Source organism: Triturus cristatus, chromosome 1_1, assembly GCF_964204655.1.
Source record: "Triturus cristatus chromosome 1_1, aTriCri1.1, whole genome shotgun sequence".
Classification (NCBI taxonomy): domain Eukaryota; kingdom Metazoa; phylum Chordata; class Amphibia; order Caudata; family Salamandridae; genus Triturus; species Triturus cristatus.
The window spans coordinates 1,001,173,280-1,001,196,231 of record NC_140579.1 but is presented as its reverse complement, the minus strand read 5'-3'; positions in this window follow the sequence as shown (position 1 = coordinate 1,001,196,231).

Sequence of the window (22,952 nt, the reverse complement as noted above, 5' to 3'; positions counted from 1 at the left end):
CCGAACGCGCACTACAAAAAAAAAAAATATATATATATATATATATTTTCAAAGTTATACTAATATATCTTACCTGTTTGGTAAAAAAAAAAAAGAGAAAACTTGAAATATTGCAGATGTTTTAGAAAAAAAACATAGTGTTTTAAGAGAATAAAAAGTTTAAAAAAAACTTTTTTTTTTTTTAAAAAAACACATTTAATAGAAGAATTTATAATATAAAAATCATAAAAAATCAATAAAAAAAAATATGGGAATCACATATGTTATAGCTAAGAATTAGCATTTAAAAAACCATACAAATTCACTGAAAAAACCATGGGTTTCACACACGTTATAGTTAGAAATTAGCATTTAAAAAACCTTGCAAATTCACTGAAAAAACCATAGGTGTCACACATGTTATAGTTAGGAATTAGCATTTAAAAAACCTTGCAAATTCAGTGAAAAAACCATAGGTTTCACACATGTTATAGTTAGGAATTAGAATTTAAAAAACCTTGCAAATTCAGTGAAAAAACCATAGGTTTCACACACGTTATAGTTAGCTGGACATTTCACTCGTAAAAAACCAATGAAATTTCCCCGTTATAGTTAGTTAAGCTAACTATAACTCGCGCGCCCGCAATGCACTGCTGATGACGTCACATATTACATCACTCATGACATGGTCAGTGACATCACTCATGACATCACTGATGACATCTCAAATGACATCACTGATGACATCACTGATGACATCATCCATGTGATAAAGTGGCAGACCTCCTCTCACCCTAATATAACCTTTGATACACCCATTCAAAAATAGAGACTGAAATTTTCAAAAAAATGGACATACCAATACCAATTACAACAACCTCTTCAATAATTCTAAGATCCACATAAACATCCACTTATTCACCAACAGTCCTGTACAGTCACTCATTCGTGTACTCACACATCATATGTACTCATACACCTATATATCCTGTAACACAATGCCTCTCATCCATAGAGTTATTCACACACATAGTTACTCATGCTAATAAAGAATCAAACATACATTTATTCGCATATACAGTTATACACACACCACCACACTTACTTCTACGGAAACTTACACATACTTAGTCTTTTAAACAATCACTTATAGAAACACATACTTATTCATACAGGAACTCTTTCAATCTCTCACTCTCACATACACTCACTTATATACACCAATAGTCACATATACTAGTTTAAAACATATGTAGTTACTCATAAAGACACTATTGAGACAGCCATTCACTCACTAACACACCCATACACACACTCTTCCACCCATACAGTCCTGCACATATGCTGTCTTCAACACATACAAACAGTGAGTCACTCATTCATGCACTTATGCACTACATAATACCCCCCACTGAACCATACAGACACTCAGACACTCATACTGATACTCAAAAAACCAACTAATAACCTATATAGACACTCATGTTGCTGCTCACCAACCCATGCAGCCACTTATACACAAAGTGAGAGACTGATACAGGTATTTACACATTTAAACATTACTCACTTAGCCATGTATTCAATAAGATACACTTAATCAGTCAGTAATACAATCAATTTTTCAAAAACAAATCATCCATTTAGACACTTATATACTCATTTATTCTTCCATCGACCTTGAGATATATAAAACATATTTAATTTTCAGAAAAACACACATTCACTGGATGATGTCATCAGTGATGTCATTTGAGATGTCATCAGTGATGTCATGAGTGATGTCACTGACCATGTCATGAGTGATGTAATATGTGACGTCATCAGCAGTGCATTGCGGGCGCGCGAGTTATAGTTAGCTTAACTAACTATAACGGGGAAATTTCATTGGTTTTTTATGAGTGAAATGTCCAGCTAACTATAACGTGTGTGAAACCTATGGTTTTTTCACTGAATTTGCAAGGTTTTTTAAATGCTAATTCCTAACTATAACGTGTGTGAAACCTATGGTTTTTTCACTGAATTTGCAAGGTTTTTTAAATGCTAATTCCTAACTATAACATGTGTGAAACCTATGGTTTTTTCAGTGAATATATATATATATATATTCACTGAAAAAACCATAGGTTTCACACATGTTATAGTTAGCTGGACATTTCACTCGTAAAAAACCATTGAAATTCCCCTGTTATAGTTAGTTCAGCTAACTATAACTCGCGCGCCAGCAATCCACTGCTGATGACGTCACATATTACATCACTCATGACATGGACAGTGACATCACTCATGACATCACTGATGACATCACTCATGACATCACTCATGACATCACTGATGACATCATCCATGTGATAAATTAGTACATCTTCTCACACCCTAATATAACCTTTGATACACCGACTCAAAATTTCAGAGTTCCATTCTCAAAACCATATATACTCCAATACCAATAACTACATACTCACTTATTAACTGTTAGGTCTACATACACCTCCACTCATTCACCTGTACAGTCACTCATACTTACAGTCACTCCGTACAAGACTATCATATGCATTTATACACCTATATAGACACTCACACACCGCCAATCATCCATTGAGGTACTGACACACCTAGTCAGTCGTGCAAGTAATTAAACACAGTCCAATTTACTCACCTATACAGTTAAACACACTCAAGTTCACTTACTCATAAAAATAGTATCACATTCTTACACTCTTATAGAATCATTGATACAAGCACACAATCATCCATACAGTCACTGTCGCAATCACACACTCTCACGCTTTTACCATGCACTGATTCCCTGGGAGAAGGATCTGAGCAGCTTTTCTAGTACTTCAGTACTTCAGAATGGCAGAGCAGCAGTCATCTTCTGGGAGTGAGCAGGAGACCCTTGTGAGACAGAGACAGAGGAAACAGAAAGACTCTTTTATATGGCAATTTTTTACATTTCCACTGGGGCAGAAGAAAGTGAATGCTCCCAAAGTCACCTGCACTCTTTGTGATCGTGTTTTATCAAGAGGAGATCCTAAAAAGCTGCTAGAGAAAACCCTCCAGCAGCTCAGCCGAGCACATTCGCAGCAGCTCAGCCGAGCACATCATCGGCAGCTCAGCAGAGCACTTCATCTGTGGCGTCAGCTTCACCTTCTTCAGTTCCTCTGGATATACACCCTCTGTTTGAGAGGGTGCATATGCGGTGCAAATTGTGTCACGTTATTATCTGTTATGCGGACACCAGCATTCCGCTAATAGAGAGGAAGATACAGCAGCACACGTGTGACACCATATAATTTTTGCATGTCTTTTTTTCCTCTGTCCCTCAATTAACACAACGGCTCTTTTTAGAGCCACCTAACATCTAAACACTTAATTTATTTATTTTTTTCTATTTTTTTTGTTTTTTGCCCGACGTGCGCGCACGTGCGCGCACGGTACGCGCACCCGCGATTTTTTTATAAAAAATAAAATCTTTTTTTCACCCTTCATGGTCCTTCAGGGACCTCCTGACAAAAGCTAGGGGGTCAGGAACTCTGTACCCTACCCCCTTTTCACGTTCTCCACCTTTCTTTTAAATGGAAACACATTTCTTTTTTTTGCATATTTTAACTCTTTCCAAATGATTTCTACCCCCAACATGACTTCTGCCTGCTAGCATAGCATTAGATCATGTCATGGAACACTGGTGTGTGCAGAGACGTCAGAAGTTCAGCACATAATGTTTCTAATCCAAAGAGCAAGATTGCTTAACTTTTCAAACCTAACAGCAAATTCAAAGTAATGTTCTGTGGGAACACATTTTTCTGGACCAATACAAAACATGCTTTTAAAAATTTAAACATACAGCCTAGTTTTTATTGTAAAATGGTCTGAAACAGCCAATGAGTTCTTTTTATTAAAAAAACGTATATAAGCCTCCATTTTACAACTACCTTTCTTTTCATTTTGTCATTCTACTGAAAGACATCTTCAGAGTGCATCCAGGTCTCCTCCTCACTCCCTCAAATACACTGCTGTTCTACCATTTTCAAGTACAATTGATTGCTGCTCACCTCCTTGTGCCAGGTAATAAGAAGAAATAGTGAGGGGAGTGGCTATGGTGTATGAAGATTCTGGAAGAGAAACTACTATGAACCAATGCTTCTGAGTGCATCCAGATGTCCTCCTCACTCCCTGAAGTAGATTGCTCTTCTGCCATTTACAACTAAAATTGATACCCTTTCTGCTCCTTGTCCCATGAAATAAGAAGAAATAGTGAGGAGATTGGCAAGGCATTTATAGAGTAGACGGTGTACATTTCACAGATGAAGGGAACAGAGTCTTCCTCTTGATCTTTAGACTCTGCATCGATACTTACTTATAGGTACCAAAAAAAACTAAATTAACACAATGGCTCTTTATAGAGCCAACCAACATCCAAACACTTAAACTTTATTTTTAATTCTATTTTTTATACGATTTTTTGTCGCATCTCTATGCTTCCCCTGCGCAGGAGTACAAACTGCAGCCATGCACCGGCGCAGGCTCCCTTGCACCATGGTTCAAGGATGACTGCGTGGTGGGGAGATTGTTCTTGTGCAGGAAGGGACACCTCAAAAGAGGCTTTTTCCGCTTTCAATGCGTGCTGTAGAATGGAGGACGCACTAAAAGAGGAAAAAACAAGGAGAAATAAAAACATTTCTCCTCGTGCCTCACTACGCCACCTCTAGGGTAGCGTAGCATTCACACGCATCTCCAGAGTTAAGATTTCTCGTAAACCTGGAGATGTGTCTAGTTCTTTGAGTGTTGCGTGGGAACACCCACAACAACACCCATGTAACGCCCCTTCAACGCACAGTGCTGCATGTGAAGTGGCTGTATTTATGTGCAAAGGAAAAGTCACGCAGGGTGGTTTTTCCTCTCCTTGTAAATATGGAGGAGCTCCCTGCGCCACCAGTACGTTATGAAAAGTGACACAGTGGTGGCGCAGGGGCCTTGTTAATTTTCCCCAGAGATGTTAAGCAAATTAAGGGTAAGACAGACAAAGGGAGCGAGACAGAAAATGAGACAGAGAGCAAGGAACTGAGAAGGAGTAAGGCAGTTAGAATGACTGAGACACATGGAGACAGGGAGAGATACATGGTTGAAAAAGTAGTGATGGAGGCAGTAAACCTAGTGGAGTAGTATAGAAGGAGTGAGGGAGTTACGAAAGAGCAGTAAAGGAAGAAGAGAGAGAGAAGGGGAATGAGAAAAGCAGAGTGAGGAGAAGTGAAGAAAAGGGAGCATGAAAGTGAAGGGGTGAGAAATACAGATATTTCAAACTTACCTGACCAACAAAATAACTTAATTATAAATAAATGTTTTTTTTAATTGCTAGAAAAAAGGATTACATTTCCAAAATTTTCTTTCTCAATCTGAAAAAAAAGAAAAAAAGTATTAATATTTAACAATACATTTTAGAATACAGTACACATATTTTCATATTTAACAAAGTAATTTTTGCCCTTTTTTTGCTGTTTTCAGAATATATTGAATTTCACTGCAAATTGTGAAATCAATTGCATTCATCACATAACAGCGGGCAACAAAATTAACAATCTGAAAGATTGTTTAAAAAAAGCCCTGAATCTCTACTCAGTAAAACATACCTTGATAGAAATGTAACATATATATTAAAAATATCATCTAAGAACAATAACTATTTGCAATAAATAACGTCTGTAAATTTTGTTGCTTAAGCTCATACACCAAAATAATATCTGTCAAAGAAGTCCACAATAGAAACAGTTTACCTTTCCATGAGGCCAAATGGTAATTTTTAAATTCTTTTTGGGTGAAATATCCAATGGTAATCCTTTAAAATCGAAATAATGGTTTCTTCAGATGCTGCAATTTGTATCTAAAATTTTGGTTTTAGAAAAATTAAGTAGGAATTTGGTAATTCTGCAGGCAAACGTTGCTTGAAAATCAATTGTGAATCATTACACAGTGTCCAGCCTTTTTCACATTTTAGATAAACTGTGTAATGACCAGAAGTTATAGAAGGTCCATCATGGAAAATTATTGCAACTGCAACAAAAGTTTTTCCTGATATTGATAATTGATTTCCTGTAAACTTCTTTATTAAAGTGTCCAATTTTGTTCCATCAGCTCTACAACGTTGCATCATTAAAATTACATACTGTCCATATTTCTTTAAAAATAACGTTGATAACATTTCTGATTTACATTGAGAACATTCCATGTTGTGATTTGTATCTTTAACTAATTTACTAAAAGTCACTGATTTATTCTGGGGAATGTTAAATATATGAACCTTTCAGAATCAACATTAGTGCTGCATGTGTTCATACAGTTTTCACAACAATGTTCCCATTTATAAGAGAGACCAAACATATTTTCTATTTCTACCCCTTCATCTTCCAGTACCATAAGCATATGCATTAAGAATTCCTGTGCATCTTGCTGGACATTTTGAGTAAACTGTGTACATCCTGAACATACATCTAAAAGATTTCTAACATCAGAAGCACTTTCTATTTTAGTTTTATCATTACTCAGCTTCTCATAAAGAAAACTCAGCAGAGAACAGAATCTTTTTTCATGATTTAGTATTATCTGCTCTTGCAAACTTTCAAGATAAAATACAACATTCAGCACTACATTAGCGTAGCAGTTGACACCAGCACTATTTTCAAAATGACAACCAACAACCTCTTCAACATTGTCCTTTTTCTTATTGCTTGCAATCACATCACTCTCCTTTTGTTTTCTCTTCTGTACATCCTCATTACAGATATTCTCAATTCTCCTTTTCCGACAAACAACACGTTTTTCAAACACAGGATACTGACCTAAATGAGGAGCATAGCTTCTTCTTAATCTATTATATTCCTTTACACAGTTTGCATCAGCACTAACTTTTGACTCATCAAAGTCTATCATGAATAAACCAGATATTTGTTTCACGCGCACAAAGCAACATATGCCATACCTTCTTTAAACACACTAGATCCAATGTTTACAAAAGCACTATCTACAGTTAATCCTTGAGATTTGTGAATAGTTACAGCATATGCTAGAGAAAACGGAAACTGCTTCCTACGTACATATAAGTCTTTCACAAGCAAGAAACGAACTGAACAACGACTAATGTCTTTAACCTCTTCAATCAAATTTTATTTTTAAAAATTCAATTCCATCTTTTTTCTGGTAATTAACAAAACCCACAACTTTACCCATAGCTCCATTCACTACACCTTTTTCTACATCCAAATTACGTCTTAAAATTACTCGACAGTTCATACATACATAAAGATTCTTTTCTAAACCAGCTGTTTTCGATATGTTTATCTCTAGAGAATCCAATTTAGTTGTCAATTTGCTTGTCAATATAATAGTTATTCCTTCATGCTGTATTTTATCCACAGCTTCCAGTTTTACAATCTCTTCATTTTCCAATTTCAAAAGTTCTTGATTGAATATAGAGCATTCATGTAGTGTTGGCAATAAGGAGATTACAGAATTTTTTCCAGCAATTTTCTTGTATATTTTCTCTGGAACTATTTGTTCTGTTGGAAACAAATTACATAGCAATAGAATCTGTAAAGCTTTTCTTCCATGTTCTGTGAGTAGTCCAATTCTGATATCTTTGAGAATACTTGCATAATCATCATCATTTGCTTGCCGCATATTGGTAATGAGTTCTTTGTACTCAAAGTATGTCCAAATATTCACATTACCTATACTTCCTAACGGCTTTTTCGTGTCTTCATGTGTAAGAGTATGAAATACTGGTTGTCCTTTAACTGGTGTGAGCTGCAGTAGAACCCCAAAAACTATAACATGTTTTCCTCCAAATAGCACGTCATAGTTTGTCTTTAGAATTTGCTGCATTCTTAAATGCACAAAGGCAAGCATTAAGTTTGATACCATGCTTACCTCATCAATAATTAGAACTTTCATTTTTTTCAATACTCTTGAAACTTCAAAACATGCTTCTCCTGTTAGCTTGTGGTATTGTATTTTGTTCTCATGATCTACTGGTAACATTAGCAAACGATGGAGGGTAATTCCTTTTATGTTATATGCTGCTAACCCACTTGGAGCAGTAACAACAATAGACAAAGTTGAATCAGTTTTTTTCTGTAGGTAGCTTCTAATTACTTTAATCAAGAAACTTTTTCCAGTTCCAGCTTGTCCACTCAAATACATTCTGATTGGATCAAATGATGTGCATGAGCACTCTTTATTTTCATGTAGTAATCCATGATCTATTTGTTTTGTGACTTCCTCATAAATTTGTTGTTGTTCTTCATTCAGTTGCTGTTCCAAATTTGGTAAGTTTATTAAATCTTCCTGAGCTTGATTCATAGCTGTTTCCACTTCAGTCATGGCTATTGCAGCTTCATTTTCTACGATTGGTTGTCCTAGGGGATCTTGACTGAGCGTCCCAGAACTTTGACTGTCTTGAGAGCTGTCTCTAGCTACTTCAGCTGCAATTGTTGCTTCTTGTTCAATTTCTTCATTTAACATTTGTACATAAGTTGTGAAAGTACTGCATTCTATGGTATCTTTGCATGCATTAAAGGAATCTTCATAGCTTTGAAAATGTCCAAGTAATTCATCCTCTGAGTGCCATGGTTTAAACAGCTGCAAAAGTGCTAAGTGGTAAAATTCCTTCTTGTCAGTAATGTCGCAACTCAGCTTTCTATGATTAATCAAACTTCCTTTTGTTTGTTTTACCAAACATCCTTCCTCACCAATGACTTTATATTTTCCATTGTTGATGTCTTCTGTGTCATTCCGTTTATAAATGTAGTTCTGCAGCACTTCATAGAGACACATGTTCTCAAGATGATGACTTCTCTTTGGGTAATATGTGTCCAACATGTTTGTTCTTAAAATGTCTGTACTTTCGGGTTCGTACTCTGCTAAATATTCAATTTCTCGAATAGATTTCAGTACCCGATTTCGCATTCCTGCAAGACCTAAACTTACCCAAATTATTCTTCTGGATTTGGAGTACAGACTTGCAGATGATAACCTATCTGAGCATTCGTATGACCCAATTTCTCAATGCGATAACATCTTTAAACTGAAACTGTATAGCTTTTTACTGACAGTCTTCTTGTGAGAAATCTCTTCCCACATTTCCTTCAATTCCGTTTTCTCAGATTTAGTGATGTAATGTGACATACCGAGCAACAGCAATAGAATTGTCAGCTACATACTGAATATCCATGTTAGCATTCCACATGGATAAAATGACTGAGTTGTAGTCATTTATATATTTTGACTCTTCTTTTCTTCTTAGGTTGTAGGTATTTTTAGGCGATTTTCTTGTAATAGTATGTCGCACAGCTGACATAAAACTGTTTACTCTTCCTTTTGAAAGAACAGGTCGTGGAAATCCAAATCGACATTTTGTGTAGAATTTATCTTTACTTTTGTACTTTCGTCGACAGTACTTTCCACACCGATGACTTTGGAAACGTAAACCTTGCTCTTTTAAGTGTTTTTCTTCTGTGCTTATAGGTATAGCACATGTTGCATATCCTTCAATGAAAGATAAAACTGCATCATCAGAATCTGTTCCAAATTTTGGGGCATCCTTGATCCACAACAGCATATGAATATGAGGAGCACCTCTTGCTTGGTACTCTTTTCTCCAAAAGAAATCCACAACTTCTCCAAGAGGTGGATTTTTTTTATTGCAGATGAAGGACATCATAGCCTCAAATCTATGATTGAAATATCTGCAAACATTAACCGGATCCAATGAGCACAATTCTCCTGCTGTCTTGTATTGGATGTTTTCAATATTTGAATTTGCCTGTTGAAGAAAATCCAGTAAATCATCCCAAGCGTACTCTGCACAGCTTAGGGTAAGGAACCATGTAGGAGTTCCTAAATTCTGTAACATACATTTCAATTCTCCATGGCGTCGGTACCAATATTCATTAGTCCCACGCTGACAAGCCATTAGATTAATCAATTGAGATTCCAAATTATCATCTCGCTGTTGCACTTTGTTCAGAAAATCCTTTGCAGACACATTATGTAGATGTACTCCAGTTTTTAAAATGTGATTTACTGCATAAGATAGTGCTGATAAGTCACTTTCAAATAAAAGATGGAACAAATAAGGAATACATTGACGAAATCTTGGATTTCTGCATATAATCTTGTAGACCGATACCCAGAAGCAGGAATCTGTACTGGACGTTCATCATATCGTCCACCTTTTCCTGTAGGAAACAGCTGGGGAAAACAACGAGCTTCCAAGCTCTCCTCCCATACACTCACGGGATTTCCTTTTGCTTTTTTCATCTGAAACAGATCAATAGTGTTTCCCATAACTTCTTTAGAATGAAGAGGATGTATGCTGAAATGTTCATAAATTTCTTCTTCTTTTGACTTATCCACTTTTTCAATTTGCCCAGTTGGTATTCCTGTGTCTGCTAGTAAAACTTCTTCATCTTCATCCATATCAATTGATTCATACCATTTATTATTTCTTTTCAAATATAAATTTGCTCTTTGTACTTTTCGTACATCCACCAGCTCCTGCCAAATTTTCTTATTCTTTGTAGGTACACCATTAACCAGAATAACTAATGGTTCAGTTTCCAAACTATCTGCATTAATTGTTTCAATATTTTTTTTCAAATCTAATGGCAAATAGACAACTCTTCCTTTTAAACCTCTTTGTAAATCTGAAGGAGGTAATTTGCCTGTTTTGGGCTCCATACGAACTATAGTCTGAAACGGATGGACACATTGAATGAGTATAGACTCATACGTATTTAAATCACAAAGTTCTGCAGGAATATCAACCAATTCTAAATTATTATGTACAGCTCTAGCTGGCATTTTATTTTCTTCTAACTTGTTATAACAGTATTTACAAATACGCTGATCTTCACCCAATTCAAAACAATTTTCCAGAAACAAATATGTAGCAAAATCCTTCCACTCATAATTATTTTCTTTTTCACTTTTTTTATAGAGATTAACATTCCTTGTTTGAGTTTTATAATGGCTTCTCCGGCAACAAATACAAGTAATATTTGGTCTTTCATTAGAGATGATAGTACATTTTGCCATTTGATCTTCAAATGTTTTACTAACAGTGGGTTCTACATTCTCTTCCACATTTTCTTCAATAACTGTGTCATTTCCTGCACTTTCTTGCTCTGGACCAAAGTAACAAAACTCAATATCCTCACAAACCTTCTTCACATCTGTTACAGATCCATGGAACAGAGCACTATTCAACTCATGTAACTTTAGTGCTGGACTTTTAGCAAAATACAATCTTCTCACAAACTTTCTCATTTCAGTATGATGAACTGCCAGCATCCTAAAATGGTGAAAAACACTTTGACAAACTTTCCTAGAAAGACAAGCCAGAGAATGTCCTTGCAAACCAGTATTCTCTCTCACTCTGCATGGATCTAGTCTTTGAAGCACCTTAATCTTCTGTTTAACACTTTTTTTTACTATATTCTCTTAGAAAGTCATGAAATTTATCAATAGATTCCTGTCGTACAGTACAAATACTACTACAATTCTAAGTGTACACTGGGGCTTTAGGACGTCTCCCCATAACCTCATCAGCTAACACTTCTTCCTCATTTCTTGGAACCATTTTCTCCTTTTCCATTACACAACCATCCTTAACTTCATATGCTCGACCACTGGTGTCAACAGCATGCAGCAAACTATTACTTTGAAGATAACTCTCTTCATTAAAAAATGGTTCAGTACTTGAACTATGCTTCCATTCTCCTAAGAACACTTTACAAAAGTTTTTTTTTTCACTTCTCTTTTTCTTTTTGACTTCATTACATTCACTAATTTGTCTAATGTACGGATCCTGTTCAAAATTAAAATGAATAGTTTTCTTTTTAATTCCAAAGCCTTTGCAACAATTGATTCAATATGTTTCTTTTTCTTATAAATTTTGGCTTTCTTCCTATATTTTTTCACATCCTTTAGCAAATTGAACATCACTCTTCTCTGAAACATTTTTCTACGAATGTTTTTAAAATCTAATTTTCTTTTTAAGTCATTCTTTCTTACTTCTGATTGTACATTAGCATTTAGTATATTCTGTCGATTGTCTTGTTGCTTTCTATTTGAAACACTATTTCCAGTGGATATATTTTTTACATTTTTTCTTTGCTTGAGGATATTTAAAAAAAAAATCCTTAGTCTGCTTACCAGAAGGCTTTTTCTTTTTTCCAACATGAGGTTCTTCAACTAATTTTTGTTGTCCAGTTGTCTTCAAATATAGATGTTGTTGCTGTTCTTTTCTCTTTCTTAATTTTATAGGCATCTTTAATTTATTTCAGTCTTGTTCAGCAATACCTGAAAGAAACTAAAAAAAAAATACCTTTATGTAATTTATATATATTACTATATTTTTTATGAGCTTTTCAAAACCTATCATATGAGCTGTCCCTTTCCTACGACTGCAAGTCTTACTCAATAAAAGCTACACAAATCTCTGACAACAATTCCTGTTTGCACACAGACTCATGGTGTGATTCTAGGTAGAAAAAAATATTTGATTGGCAATTTCAAAGCACATTTACTACTGTGGTTTTGCAAGTGATAATTACTGTAACAGCCTGACAAATTTTCCTTATAGTTTAGAGAGGCAGAAAAGAGCACATGTCCTAACAGCTACTTGGGAGCATGTGCATTTGGAACCTGGGTGAGTGATTAGACTAGAGCAAAGGAAATGAGCCTTGGTGATGTTGAATGTGGTAGCGTTACACACTACTATCTAAAATACCACACAGTGCTGAATAGTAAGCATGGGAGTGCAGGAGAAGCACCTGCCTGTGTGCTAAGAGCGTGCTTCTTGAGACTGTGTATTGTCAGGTGCAAGAGAGATCCGCATGGACGCTTGCACAACTGCATGAAGACTGCACAGATGTATGTAAGAGTACATATGGGCTGAGGGTTAATTGGAGTTTTGAACATGTAGGATCTACCTCACCCATTGCAGGAGTGTAAGGAAACTCTACCCTGTTGTTTTAAAATGTGTTAGCATTTACCTCTCATTTGTGAGATATTGATTTGTGCTGAATGCTAGCCATCACACTTCAAGAAAACAAGCTGCCCCTTTCCTGCGAATGCAAGTCTTACAGAACCAGACCAACACAAATTAAATCTCTGACAACAATTTCTGTGTGCACACATACTCATGGTGTGATTCTAGGCAGAAAACGATTTTTGATTGGCAATTTCAAAGCACATTTACCACTGTGGTTTTGCAAGTGATAATTACTGTAACAGCCTGACACATTTTCCTTATTTTTTAGAGAGACAGAAAAGAGCACATGTCCTAACAGCTACTTTAGAGCATGAGCATGTGGAACCTGGGTGAGTGATTAGACTAGAGCAAAAGAAATGAGCCTTGGTGATGTTGAATGTGGTAGCGTTACACACTACTATCTGAAATACCACACATTGCTGTATACTTAGCATGGGAGTGCAGGAGAAGCTACTGCCTGTGTGCTAAAAGTATGTTTCAGGAGACTGTGTATTGTCAGGTGCAAGAGAGACCTGCATGGACGCTTGCAGAACTGCATGAAGACTGCACAGATGTATGTAAGAGTACATGTGGGGTAAGGGTTAATTGGAGTTTTGAACATGTAGGATCTACCTCAGCCATGGCAGGAGTGTAAGGAAAATCTACCCTGTTGTTTTCAAATGTGTTAGCATTTGCCTCTCTTTTGTGAGATATTGATTTGTGCTTAATGCTAGCCATCACAGTTCAAGAAAACAAGCTGCCCCTTTCCTACGAATGCAAGTCTTACAGAACCAGACCAACACAAATTAAATCTCTGACAACAATTCCTGTGTGCACAGAGACTCATGGTGTGATTCTAGGCAGAAAACGATTTTTGATTGGCAATTTCAAAGCACATTTACCACTGTGGTTTTGCAAGTGATAATTACTGTAACAGCCTGACACATTTTCCTTATAGTTTAGAGAGGCAGAAAAGAGCACATGTCCTAACAGCTACTTGAGAGCATGAGCATGTGGAACCTGGGTGAGTGATTAGACTAGAGCAAAGGAAATGAGCCTTGGTGATGTTGAATGTGGTAGCGTTACACACTACTATCTGAAATACCACACAGTGCTGAATACTTAGCATGGGAGTGCAGGAGAAGCTACTGCCTGTATGATAAGAGCATGCTTCTGGAGACTGTGTATTGTCAGGTGCAAGAGAGATCTGCATGGACGCTTGCACAACTGCATGAAGACTGCAGAGATGTATGTAAGAGTACATGTGTGATAAGTTTTAATTGGAGTTTGTAACACATAGGAACTTCCTCACCCATTGCAGGAGTGGAAGGAAAATCTACCCTGTTGTTTTCAAATGTGTTAGCATTTCCCTCTCATTTGTGAAATATTGATTTGTGCTGAATGCTAGCCATCACACTTCAAGAAAACAAGCTGCCCCTTTCCTATGAATGCAAGTCTTACAGAACCAGACCACCACAAATTAAATCTCTGACAACAATTCCTTTGTGCACACAGACTCATGGTGTGATTCTAGGCAGAAAACAATATTTCTGGGTGATACCAGTACACCTTTACTTATGGTGAAGACATACTCCATAATATCTGACAAGTTCAAGGCAGTTAAATATCTTCCAAAACATAAAATGTAAAACACAACTTTAAAACAAGAATCTCATTTATATTTTGTATATCAAAATGCACCACATACATCCCCTCTCAAATTCATAACTCACCTTAGTAGTTAGTTGAGAAATAAATGTGGCACTCACACAGCAGATTATCAGAGCCAGAATCTCTGAACTGTACACCTCTCAGCAGAACCAGTAAATGGCAATGTTTCCCTCTCTTTTTTCACACATATACATGTCAACTTCAAATCACAGTGCTTCCCACATTTTTTCAAATGGAAACATACATTTCTATTGGTTGCAAATTTCAACCCTTTCCAAATGATCCCTACCCCCAACATGACTTCTGCCTCCTACCATAGCAACAGGTCATGGAACACTGGTGTGAGCAGAGAGGTCAGAAGTTCAGCACACAATGTTTCTAATCCAAAGAGCAAGAGTGCTTGACTTTTCAAGCCTAACAGCAAATCCATAGTAATGTTCTGTGGGAACACATTTTTCTGAACCAATACAAAACATGCTTTTAAAAATTTAAACATACAGCCTAGTTTTTAGTGTAGAATGGTCTGAAACAGCCAATGAGCTCTTTTTATTTAAAAAAAAGTATGTAAGCCTCCATTTTACAACTATCTTTCTTTTCATATTGCCATTCTACTGAAAGACACCTTCTGAGTGCATCCAGATCTCCTTGAAAGATGTTCACAGTGTGGATTGTAGGTCATAGCTATGTCTTCTGGAGTGAAAAGTATGCAGAAAAAAGAGGTATTTTGAAAGACCTTGCTTTGCCAAATGTAGACATTAAATGGATTGGTCAGAGAGGGTTAAAGTGGCACCAATTAATGCCTTTGGTGAAAACCTTTCTACATCTCCCACAGCCTAACCTTATAATTGTGCACTGTGGTGGAAATGACCTAGGCACTTTAACTGGGGTAGGTCTGGAAATGCTTGTTGAGGACACCTTTGTGCAATTGATGTCACTTTTTCCACAAACTACCTTTGTATATTCTAATATATGCCAAAGGCAAAAGTGGAACTGGTCCAACCAATATTGTCCGCAGATTGACAAAGCAAGCAAGCACGTCAATAAGTCTGTTTCTGCTTTCCTCAGAGACTATGGTATGGGTTCTGTATACCACAACAACTTGCGTTACAACATGCAAGGCATTTATAGAGGAGACGGTGTTCATTTCACAGATGAAGGCAACAGAGTCTTCCTCTTGAACTTTAGACTCTGCATCGGTACTTACTTGTAGGTACAAAAAAACACTCCATGAACACAACGGCTTTTTTTAGAGCCAACCAACATCTAAACACTTAAATTTGATTATTAATTCTATTTTTGTAGGATTTTTTTTCCGCCGTGCGCGCACCGTACACGCACCGTGCGCGCACCCCGCGATATTTTTAATTTTTTTTTTGTGTGACCTAAGGGGTCTTTCATGGTCCCCCTGAGAAGGCCTAGGGGGTCAGGGAATCTCTACCCTGCTCCCTTTTCACGTTCTCCACTTGTGTTTTTAGCTCTCTTCTGCCTCTAAAACTCAAAATGGCGGCTGGGGTGCGCGCACCGTGCGCGCACCCCTGCGATTTTTTGAAAAAAAATAAAATGTTTTTTTCACTCTTCGGGGTCCTTCAGGGACCCCCTGACAAAGGCTAGGGGGTCAGGAACTCTCTACCCTGCCCCCTTTTCACGTGTTCCACCTTTCTTTTTCCCTGTCACACACACAACACACAAAATGGCGGCCGACACTTCCTGATTTCGACCGATTCGAATGTTGACTGTCATGAATCAACCAATCAGATTTACGCTCGCGCACGGCACCGTGCGCGTACCGTGCGCGCACGGTGCGTGGACGGTGCACGGCTATAGATATTTATGTGCTTTTAAATGCAATTTTCTCAGGAACTACTGAACAGATTGACTCCGTATATGCAAAACAAAAAGCACATGCCTGACCTGAGGACTACCTCTTTGCCAAATTTCAAGTAATTCTGTTCAGCCGTTCGGGCTGTACCTTCGACTAAAGGTCCCATGGGAAAATGCATGGGGAAAACGCGTTTTGGGACCCCCCTTTTTTTTTGGCCCCCGCTTGACGAATCCCCCCGAAACTTTCAGGGTAGGAGCTGAGCGGAGCGCCCCATTAGTTTTGAAAATTTCGCGAGGATTCGTCAACCGGCGCCAAAGGTATTCAAAATAGAATTTTCAGATTTCCTATGGAAACATGGTCCTAACTATAACTATCTACTGGCGACCGCCAGTAGATAATATATATATATATACACACGTGCTAGGCTGTAGGTGGAATTACTGTGCAAAATAATAATTTACAATTATAGAATGAATTAAAAAACACTTTAACTTTAGGAATGCAAAATAAAAGCACTTTAAATGTAACAAACTGCTATGTAAAGTTGCTCTCAATGTACTTACGTCACTGTAATGGCCCCCAGCAGTGCACTGCGGAATAACTACTGCGATTCCTATTTGCATGCATTAGAAATCTTGTGTAATCGGTTACTCATTCTCAATTCATCAGGAACAATGTTGTTTTGTGAAGTAATCAAAGTTTTTTTCAAATCATCCTCTAGTCCTAAGGAACAAAACCAGCTTGTGAAGTAATCAAGAAGTCATTTGCACATCATCTGCAAATCATCAGGCCTACTTTCTACAGTCTGCTGATGACTTCAAGAGCTTAATGATGTCTGATGATGTGAAAATGACTTCTACAGTAGTTGAATGATCATCCAATTACTCTGGGATGGCTTCTAAAGTAATCCTGTTTGACCTGGGCAATTCAAAATACAGCGCTCACGAGGCGCTAGAACAGCCAAACGTCCAAGGGGCATAGCTGGGCCAAGGGAGGCCAGCACACAGGGCCCTCCAGCAAGGAGACAAGCCCCCATGGCGGTCCCTCCCGGGCCCCAGCAGCAGCATGCTCGCAGCTCAAATTTCCCTAGTTTTCAGCTCCATGTAGAACAAAGGCCAGAGAGCTGTCGGCTAGCCAGTGCTGCTTGTTTGGACACCAATTGCCGTGACTGATTGGACGAAACATCCTGGGAGGCAGAGACAGGGCTACAAGGTTGGTTGCAGTATAGCCCTTATCCAGTTTCTTTTAACAAACGTTATTGAACACATGAGAGTAACAAGAACACAGTAAAACTAATTTATTCAAACGTAGCGAAAATCTGAACTTATCATTTAAAAGAATAATAGAAGAATGATGGCTTGGAATCTGGAAATGAGAAGATCTGACTTTAGAAGGGTGCAAGGGTGTATTATAATGTTCAATGGTGCTGTGGCTGCTTACAATACTTATACAATAAGGAGGGATGTGGTGAAACAGCCAGGTTCTAGGTTTCCAGTCTTAGATCAACATCCTGTGATTTTGGGCAAATTACCTAATCGCGCTGTGTATACAAAAATGAACGTGTTCATGAGCTACCAGTGCTTTTGTAAATCCCTCAAATACCTTCGGGTTGACTTTGTGCTATACAAAACTGAAAAATAATAATAATATTGAATTTATACACAACTGTTCTAATCTCTTTATGAAGGTCAATTATTATCCCCTGTGTGTCTCATGTGCAGCTGTGGGATGGGCTGGGCAGTGTCTGGAGTCTTATTTCCAGCATGCCTGAGTTTTTCCCAGGTCTTTAAAGACCATTTGCATATTTGCATACCTTTGTAAACTGGTAACGGAGGCTTAATTTTTTATTCAGGTTCCAGTACCCCCTGGAACCTCCGCTCTGCCTACCTTACATTTGTATTTTAGATTTACTGCCATAGTGTGAGAATGCATTTCATCAAAATGAATATAAAGTAGGGATGCCAGCACGACCCTCCCCGACCCCCAGTCCGGTCCCCACACTCAAACACTACCCGGCATGACCCCCCCAGCACTACCCTAAACCCTAAACCACTACCCTACTCTACACAAACACCACAACACTACCCTAAATCTTAAAACACTATGCCCAGCATGACCCTCCCCTGACCCCCAGTCCTTTCCCAACACTTAAACACTACCCTGCACGACCCCCCAGCACTACCCTAAAACCTAAAACATTACCCTACACTACACAAACACCACAACACTACCCTAAACCCTAAAACACTACCCCCAGCACGACCCTCCCCCAACCCCCAGTCCGGTCCCTACACTCAATCACTACCCTGCACGATCCCCCAGAACTACCCTAAACCCTAAAACACTACCCTACACTACACAAACACCACAATAGTATAATAAATAAGGCATAAAAATAGTATAATAAATAAGGCACCGATCTACCCTTCAGCATGCAGCTTGAACAGAATTTTAATAGTAGTCTGGGTAAAGTCCAGTAGTATTCAAATTGATTGTATTCACTAAATGTTCTGCATTGTAAATGAAGTCTATGCGATTACAAATAAGTATGTGCTTAGTATTCTGTTAGTATTCAAGAAGTACCACTCACATATCAGTAGTCTTCATGCACTAGCCTTCGCAAACAGAACACTATTGAATACTAAAATTGCCATCAAATAGTCTTCGAATGCTATAAAAAGACAGGTTAACCACTAAACTTAGTATTCAACTTCGGTAAGGGGAGTGATGGTTCAGTAGATACAATTGTATTAGCAAGTGATTTCACAAAAATGAAATGCACTGGTAATAATTGAAAGGGCGAGAAACTGAACCATTGACTCACAGCTCGTGAGCTGTAAAGCCACGACAAGGCACCAACCTCTTTACAGGCCATTCATACACCTTTCATACGTGTGAGACATACAAAACCATTCACACCGCCAGCCGCGGGCCCATCACATAACAAAACTCACACCAGCACACAGTGCCATTCAAGGGCCCATCACTTTCACACGCCCACAATCCAGACACAGCAACTACACAGGCTGATGGATTGCGTGGAGTGGCACTCAGCTAGCAGTGTGTGTAGTGACCAGCAGAAAGTCACTACTCACACACAGCCAGTCGAGCGCCAGTCCACACACACCGCTAGCAAAGCACCAGTCCACGCACACCGCTAGCCAAACACCAGTCCACGCACACCGCTAGCCAAGCGCCAGTCCAGGCACACCGCCAACCAATCACCAGTCCAGGCACACCGGCAGCCGATCGCCAATCCACGCACACCGCCAGCCAAGCTCCAGTCCACGGATACCACCAGCCAAGCACCAGTCCGCACACACCACCAGTCCACGCACACCGCCAGCCATGTACCAGTCCACGCACACCGCCAGCCAAGCACCATTCCACGTACACCGCCAGCCAAGCTCCAGTCCACGCACACCACCAGCCATGCACCAGTCCACGCACACCGCCAGTCCATGCACACCGCCAGTCCACGCACACCGCCAGCTAAGCACCATTCCACGCACACCACCAACCAAGTGCCAGTCCACACACACCAACAGCCAAGCGCCAGCCTACACACACCGCCATCACATTTAGGATTTTTTTAGAAAAAAATAAAAACACAAACAAATCGCAAATAGATACAAATCTTCAAACAGAAAATCAGCAACTAAATACATTGCACTAACACCAACCTTGAAACAGAATCAAATTATCCAAAGAATACAGACCAGGCAGTTCACTTTACCACTCATGAATGCTCCCAAAAATTCTTTCACGTGTGGTACGCTTTAAAACAAGCAGGGACACACAGTGCAGGTTGAGAAGGACAGTCGGGGCAGTACATACGACTCTCCTTCCGTGTACCTCTTCGCCAACAGACTCTACATCTCCGACTGGGAAAATCTTTTGAGGGTGTGGGAGGAATGTGATCTGGAAAGTGGCGATCTTTCAATCTAGCAACATCCTCCACCACTCCAACTCTAGGAACACTTGCCTGTTCCACTACAACAAGGCTGCCTATTACAGACTCCTGAAACTTAGCAAAAGTCATCTTTGACTCAGGGCAAGAATCCTGCAACACAACAAAAGAATTAAACATTGCCAAATGGAAAAGATGGATAGCCAACTTCTTGTACCAAATGTAAGCCTTACGAAGAGCAGTGTAAGGTTCCAACCTCTGATCTACTCTGTCAACACCACCCATGTGCCTATTATAGTCTAAAATGCACACAGGTTTGCACGCTTCAGCGACCTGACCCCAAACAGTCACAGGTGCAGTGCTTTCATCATGGATGGTAGTCAGCATGTAGACATCTCTCCTGTCTGAAAACTTCACAGCAAGAAGCTCCTGGCAACGCAACGCACTGCACTGTCCCCGCACAAGCTTTTGACAAACAAGTTCTTTCGGGAAACCTTTACGGTTAGAGCGGATTGTGCCACAAGCAACAGTGTCCACTTTGGCCAATTCCCTGAACAACCGCACACCAGTGTAGAAGTTATCTACATATAAATGGTGGCCTTTGTTAAAAAATCCTCTACCAAGTTCCCAAACAATTTTCTCAGTCACTCCAAAAGTGGACGGACAACCAGGGAGGTTAATCCTGGATTCCTTACCGGTGTACACCCTGAAATTAGAGACATATCCAGTCCTACTGTCACACAGCATATACAACTTTATTCCATAGCGTGCCCTCTTACTAGGAATGTATTGCCTAAAAACCAAGCGGCCCTTGAACAACACCAAAGACTCATCCACTGCAATTTCTTTCCCAGGGGCATAAATCTCAGAAAATCGATCAACAAAGTGATCAAGGACAGGCCTAATCTTAAAAAGACGGTCACACTCAGGGTGATCTCGTGGCAACGCTAAACCATTATCAACAAAATGCATCATCAGAAGCAGAAGCAAATACCTGTCACGACTCATGACTGCCGGAAAAATAGACGTTGCGATCAAGGGACTGCTAGACCAATATGAAGACATTGATGGCTTCCTTAGCAAGCCCATCAAAAAAGTTAAACCCAAGAACTTCTTCATCTCTTCAACATTTGTGTCCACCGGGTAGCTCTAGAGTGTGGCTTAAGACTGGCACTGTTGTCCCTCAAAAACTGTTCGACATACAAATTAGTCTGCTCAACAATCTCTGCCAAAAACACATCGTCCATAAACAACTGAAAAAAATTTACCGGCAAAAAGTTTTCAGTATTCACTCTAGACCCTGGAACACCAGTAAACTCTGGCAATGCTGGCTGCACCATGCCAGGGGCAACCCAGAGGTCATCACTTTCAAAGGGAAGCCTTGCAGCCCCAGCCTGCAGCCCAGATGCCTCTTGCCGCACTACACCAACGGGAAGCCTTGCAGCCGCAGGCTGCAGCCCAGAAGCCTCTTGCCGCACTACACCAACCTCTTGCCGCACTACACCAACGGGAAGCCTTGCAGCCGCAGGCTGCAGCCCAGAAGCCTCTTGCCGCACTACACCAACGGGAAGCCTTGCAGCCCCAGGCTGCAGCCCAGATGCCTCTTGCCGCACTATCGGCACATCAGTCTCCTCCTCTAACACAGGCACTTCATCCGCACTAAGAGTATCTTCATCATCCGATGACTCCATACGGAGAGAAAACTCACTGCCAGAATCGTCCCCTGCCTCCTCTCCCTCAGATGCAGAGTCAGTCTCTGAACCATGGTCAGAGGAAGACTCAAACAGCAAACCAACAACCTGCTGAGCAGTAATCCTGCGGCTAGCCATTATACTTACTAAGATAGAAGACTGCACAAACAAGTCAACAACAACCAACAATGTGCAAACCAAGTAAGTAAAGAAATGTGTACCTTTATCACAAAGATCAATGTACTCAAAAACTATACAATTCAATTACAAGAGACAGCTGCACTCACCAGAAACCAACTCTGCAGTGACACAGCAAAAAACAACGATATCCAACTAGAAAGAAGAAAAAAAAACAAATTACTCACAAGACAACAAAATACACATCGAGCACCAATGCAAAAAGTTTTTGACATTCAAAAACCAAACATACTGCTATTATTACACCATTTGCAAAAAAATGTCATGCAGAGAAATCAAACACATTTACATTGTACAAAAAAAGTCTCTTACCAAACTACACAAACAGCAGAACCACCAGTAACAAAACAGCAAACTGAAAAGAGCAAAAGCCTTCACCTAGAACAAAAAAGTAAAAAAAAAAACATTACAATTGCAATTCACAAAAAATATAACAATAAACTTTATAACATGCTATGTCACTACCCAAATGGTCAATCGGGTTGTGTGCCAGGTGGGGCAGAAAACAGCATGAAAAAAAAAGGCTACTCTGTCCCGGGGCGGGTGGGCCAAATACATATTATAAAAAATTGCACCCTGGAAGCGAGGGGTCACTTCTATTTTTATTTAAACTAATTCCCTGGTGTCTAGTGGGCTTTTCTGCCCCCCCCCCGG